Source organism: Fukomys damarensis, unplaced genomic scaffold (genome assembly GCF_012274545.1).
Source record: "Fukomys damarensis isolate Sample0158 unplaced genomic scaffold, DMR_v1.0_HiC HiC_scaffold_33, whole genome shotgun sequence".
NCBI classification, from domain to species: domain Eukaryota; kingdom Metazoa; phylum Chordata; class Mammalia; order Rodentia; family Bathyergidae; genus Fukomys; species Fukomys damarensis.
Window position 1 is genome coordinate 53,451,154 of NW_022900945.1, and position 6,172 is coordinate 53,457,325.

At 39.3% G+C, this 6,172-nt stretch overlaps 1 protein-coding gene and 1 pseudogene across 7 annotated transcripts in view; one reads left to right on the forward strand and one right to left on the reverse strand.

The window, feature by feature from the left end:
- The window catches only part of LOC104863342 (late cornified envelope protein 5A-like), a 343,203-nt gene that overhangs the window by 255,529 nt on the left and 81,502 nt on the right, over positions 1-6,172 (forward strand). Inside the window, exon 1 of one of the 7 annotated variants that reach the window (XM_010625715.3) lies at positions 2,169-2,265. The exons of the other annotated variants lie outside the window; for them this stretch is intronic. The gene's annotated coding sequence lies outside the window, so the exon portion shown is untranslated. Of the gene's footprint in view, positions 1-2,168; positions 2,266-6,172 lie in introns of those variants that run through there. 7 annotated transcript variants of the gene reach the window in all.
- Positions 3,116-4,515, reverse strand: LOC104863349 (annotated as a pseudogene).

The following is a 6,172-nucleotide window of genomic DNA, read 5'->3' on the forward strand; positions in this document are numbered from 1 at the left end:
TTTCCCTACAGCCAGTCAATCTGTTAGTGCAAATATTGCGTGTCTTCTGAGGAATGTCTACCTACAATATAGTGTCTGTCATAATCTGCTGTAATTTCATTTTTATGTCATCATTTGAATGTATATATTTATTGTTTATCGTATGTACATTCCAGGCATATACTGATTGCCTTCACAGAGCCTACAGTCTAGCAGGCAAATTGATATTAAATAATACACAAATAAATATAAAATATAAACATTGAGCTCTATGGGCAACACTTGCAGAACACTGGGAAACACCACCAGAGATCCTTACTTTAGACTGGGTGTTAGAGGACAGGAAAACGTTCTCTGAGGAACTGACATTTATTTAAGCAAAAACCTAGAGTTTAACTTTGACACTTGCTATCTTCTCTTCTTTACCTTCCATTTACTTCTTAACCCCTGGCCAGAGGTTTATGTGTATGTTGTTCCCTTTGTCTTTTCTCAATTTAAATAAACCTGTTTCCTCCAGACATTGCCTTTATGTTAAGATTTATAATCCTAATGAGTTTTAAATACATTTGAACTTACTGATATTCCTTAAAATGTGTCATTGTTAGCTGAAGACAATTCTAATGGCATGATCTAGCTGCATAAGGTAGAGGAATGCCTCTATCTCCCTTATTCTAAAGCCAGACTTCTAAGTTTTTTCCTTAGGCCATACTGAAAGTTTGGCAACTACATAATAATATGAAGTTAGACTGAGTTGACATTGGTGAGAAGAACAGCTGCTAATCTGAGGTTCAATCCTATCTTTCCTTGTGCTGCTGAGCTTTTGGACTCAAACCAAGAACTTTGTATTTTCCCCTGTAAACCTGTCTTGTTTTATTCAATACCTCAGTCCAGCCTGGTAAGATTAAAAAAAAAAAAACTGATTCTAATCTTAAAGTTTTTATATTCTCCTTCTCAATCTTATATTATCTGTGAATTTGAAGAATCTGTTTCAGAAGACAGTGTGCAAGTCATTAATAAAAATGTTACCTACAATAGAGTGTGGATAGAACCCTAGAATGACACTACAAGCTTTCTTAAGAAAGACACTGATTCTTTAATCACCACCTTTATTTTAGGCAATTATATAACTGCATGTGCACTCCAGATTTCTTCAACTTTTTCACAAGGATAAGAGATATTGTCAAATGCTCCGCTGAGGTTCAGTGACACACCTCTGTAGCATAATATGATCACGTAAATTTAAATTAGGAATGAGAATACTTTTATTGCTCTAAGTTGAAAGTACACTGAACATGGATTTTACACAAAGTATAATCAAAGAGACTGAGTCAGTAGCTAGGAAATGTGACTCTTGGGAGATGAGGGTTTTAGAAGAAAAATTTGAAAGTAAAATAATTAGAACAACATGTAGCAATATTAGAGGCTGTGGGTGTGGCCACAAGAAGAAAAATCAAAATGGGAATACAAAAAATAAGAACAAGTCAACGGAGTATTTGTTACATATTTTCCATATTTAGTATTGAAATAACTCTTTAACATGCAAAATGAGGCTTGGAGAATTTAAGTGCTTTGTCTAAAATGTGATAGCTCATTGAGATTGAAACAGATTTCAACCTGGACCTTTCTATCTCAAAAAGTCTGGGAGGCTGTTTTACACTAGACTCAGTTTAGGGAGAGTGTTTTAAAGGGAATCTAGAAAGCTAATAGCCAGTATTTGAGTAGCATCAAAGGGAAGAATTCAGAACAATCTTAGAGGAGGTGATTGTTTCTTCTATGAAACGAAAACCGCGTTTGAAATTAGTGCTGGCTCAACCTGCAAGTGCAGATGGAGTTGGAAAGAAGAAGGGGCTGGGATACATTCTTAGGGCTGGGACTAAATAAATGGATCTTCTAGCCAGGGGAAGGGGCTGATGATCCATAAATTAGTGCCTGAAGTTGAGGTTTGGGCTTGAGGTAGATGTTCCTTACTACAAGACAAGAAGGCAGACTGCTGGACCAAACCTGGGAGCACGTTCTATAGACAGACCCTGGCGGACAAGAGGGGATTACTAAATAGAAACTCTTACTGTCACTCATTTTCTAGGTGAGGGAGTTGGGGACCAAAGGCTAAATGACTTGTCTGAAGCTACATGTCCAGTGTGTATCTGATTCTGCTGCCTGCTCTAGCACTGATTCCGTGTGGCCTCCTCAAATATCACTTCTGTGAAGCTTTCTGACATTCACTGTGGCGCTACACTACACTCCTCATCTTCCGGATTCTCCTAGATCTAAGATGTACTTTTGCAAGTATGCTCATCATTTCTTTAATGACCTTGCATTGTTCTGTCTCATTTTCCACACAGCTGTGAGCTCCTTAAGAGCAGGATTGAGCCTTGTTTTCCATCACTCTTCTACACCAGCACAGGGCATGAACTCCAGTGACTAAAAGTTTGCCAAGTTCAGTTCTCAATTCTAAGTAAGAGTCACCAACCCTGGATCTGGATCACTTAGGCAGGATAACATGGTTTATAGAACCATTGCAGACACTGGAGAAGTATCTGGAAAAAAAGTAGGCTGGATGTGATGGTGCACTCTGGAAGCTGAGGCAGGAAGATGCAAGTTTGAGCTTAGCTTGGGCAATTTAGCAATTTAGAGAATCCTAGTCTAAAAAAAGAAAGCTCAGTATGAAGGCCCTGGGTTTAATTCCCAGTACCAAAGAGGAAGTTAGGTAACAGATAAAAAGAGCATTCAGGACTTTGTTGCGTCTTTTAAATGATTTGCCTGAGGTTACATATCCAAGGTATATAAACAGCACGTTAATAAAGTCAAGATAATGTTTGCTATGATTATGGGAGTTGGGTCTTGAATGTGATTGGGTCCGCAAAAGACTGGAAGATTCTGCGCTGCTTCCCAAGCACCTTTGAAGATACGCATGGGGATTACACAAGAACTTACATGCGAGTCTTGACTGAAACTTTACAGAGACGCATTTGAGGTCATGGCTGCTAAAGTGACTCTCAGAATCTGCAGTTCATCAGAGCAGGCTCCTCGGAGGAGGCAAATCACGAGTTTGGTGGTTTGAAAGAGGGAGTCATTATTTGTGGGAGTCCCTTGTTTTACTGGTAAAGGCCAGAGAAGGTGAGCCGCTGGCTGCTGGTCAGATCGCGGAGTTCTGACGGCTGACTTCTGCTGTGATTCTCTTCCAGTGCATTGTGCTGCCACCACACAGAACCTTGACTCCCATGACCTGGCTCTAAGTCAGGGAGAACAGCCCAAATATAGCTTTAGGGCCACCAGGAGGAATCCCTCATGAAAACAGTCATAAATTCATTTACAAGATTCACAGCCCTTGTAAATGCTCTTCAACAGTGCCTGTGTGTGGTGAGGGACACTTTATGAGCTCTGCAAGGCTGAAACTACCTTATAAAGACAAAGGGCAGGTTCTGGAATGGAGAAAATCCACTGTGGGCCACACATGTGTCTGCCTGTGGGGCCAGCAGACACCCAGCCTGCCAGCCTCCTCTATCAGAGCAAATAGCCTGTTGAAGGATGTGCTCGTGGTTTTTCAGGAAGTATCATTTTCTGGCCTATAAAAGTATTCATGCTCCAAAGAGAAACATTGGAGAATGTAAAGAAGAAAGTAAAAATATCTTAAAAGTTTGCTATTTAGACTTCTCAAATCACTGGTAACATTTGGCTTACGGCTTTTCAGTGCTGTGTTTATTTTTGTGCATTTATGTATAGGTGCACATGTATTACATAATGCATATGTATATGTGTAGTTATAATATGCATTACTATTGGGGTAAAACACACACGACATGAAATTTACCACCTTAGCCATTTTAAGCTGTGCTGTGAGAGAGTTAATTATCTTTACCTGAAAAATCTTCATAGAAAACTGTTGTTTGGTTACTCTCACAGCCTGTTTCTGAGCTTTGAGGAAGCTTGCCTACTTTTGTGCTACCTGTCTTCTGGGCCAGGGGCATTTGGGGACAGTTCCACACTTCTCATTAACTTCTCTCTTGAGCTTTTTACAAAGTCTGGATTCTCTCCTCTAGCAGAGTGAGCTTTCTTATCCATCTCCTCCATGTCTGGAGTTACATTTCCTTTAGGTACCAAGAGGACTGCATCTTATAAGCATCTTCATCTTCTTCCATTAGGCACCACATACAGTCTGCAGTGTTCTGGCCCATGATGTGCTTATTATACTTCTGTTTTAAATTCCTTGCTTTCAGAATCTTACCCAGAGAATTGCTTGGTGACATGAGAAATGGACAGCTCCCCAAAACTTTATTGCTAGTAGTTGTTCAGGCAAGGCCTTCATCCAAATGCAGACCCCACGTTGACTATCAGTGCTTTCCACGCTATGTTCATCTCCAGTCATTATTTGGCTTGTGTAGGTCTTGTCCATGCCAAACCTATTGAGAATCCTGTGGGCCAGTAGCAGGACAGCCTAACATGCTGCAGCAAAATTTATCAGGCCAACTTTCACACCATATTTTGGTCGTTCTCATGGGCATGAAGACTATCATATCCCCTCCCATACAGGGACATACAGTCTGACATACACAACTATCCCCTGGAATTGGGCATATACTTACTTCTACTTCTACCCTGAATCACTAACTGTTTCCAAGCATGATGATCAGCTGTACATTTCACCTGACATCTTTTATTTGTTCATTTGGTTTTGTCTCATGGTACTAGGGATCAAACCCAGAGGTACTCTACCACTGAGCTACATCCCAGGCTCTTTTAGAGACAGTCTGGCCTCAAACTTGGGATCATCCTACCTCAGCCTCCCAAGTAGCTGGGATTACAGATGTGCCCCACCATGTCCAGCCTTACAAGGTATCTCTTAAAAGGACCTTAACTTGACAACTTTGATAAACACCATCCTGGGGTGACACTGACCTGAATGACTAGCAGTGCTGGGTGGGGGCATCTGAACTGTTTTTAAGGGTAAAGGTCCTGTGATATTAAGTGCTTTCACATTGTGGGGCTACCATTAGCACTATTCATCTCCAGAATTTTTCTTCTTCCCAAACTGAGCTCTGTAGACACTGAATATTAGGTTCTTATTTTTTCTGCCAGCCTCTGGCAACCCCCATTCTAGTTTCTGTATGAATTTCATATAAATGGAGTCACACATGTAGTATCTCTTTGTCTAGCCTGTTTCATTTACCATAAATGTCCTCAACATTCATCTGTGTTGGAGCATGTTTCAGAATGTCTTTCCTTTTTTAGTTTGAATGATATTCCATTGTGTTTATATATTGGATTTTATGTTTTCATCCATTGATGGTGACTTCAGCTGCTTCTATGTTTTGGTTGTGTATAATGTTGCTAAGAACATAGGTGTGTATAGTTCAAGCTGGCCTTGAACTAACTATGTAGTTCAGGCTGGCCTTGAACTCACTATGTAGCCCAGGCTGGCTTTGAAATCACAGCAATCCTCCTGCTTCAGCCTGCCAAGTGCTGGAATTATAGGCATGTGCCTCCACACCTGGATGTCATACAGTTTTAAGGTTGATGATAGGCTCTTAATTTTGTATCAAATTATCAACATTTTTCAGTGTCATTGTACCTTCTAAATCACAATTTAAAATGACTACCTAGTATTTATTCATTATTTTAGTATCTATCCTATCCTTGAACATTTTGACATCTTCCAAGATTTCGCTACTACAGTGTTATGATGAATATACAAATCTTGAGCATTTATCTGATTATTTCCTTTATATAATAAATTCCTGGAGCTAAAATCATTCTGTCAAAAGTTATAAATATTTTTAAAGTTCTTGATGTATGTTCATGACTTTTTTCCCATAAAATTTGCTCCAATTTATCATCTTACTCCCTATTTCTCAAAAAAAAATAAATAAAAGACCCTAATTCATCATTTTTGCAACGTGTGATTCCAGATAACCCATCAACCAAATATTTTTGGTCTTGGGTTCTCACGAATCTATTGAGCTAAAATTGTGGGTATAGGAAGCAGGTTAAAAAGAGGATTTCATAAAGTCTTTTCCTATACCAATGTCTTCCAGAGTTCTACCTAACTTACTTTCCAGCAAGTTTAATGTTTCTGTTTTAATATTTAGATCTTTAATCCATTTGGATTTTAATTTAGTGCATGGCGAAAGATAAGGGTCTAATTTTAATCTGTGACAGGTTGATATCCAGTTTTTCCAACACCATTTATTAAAGA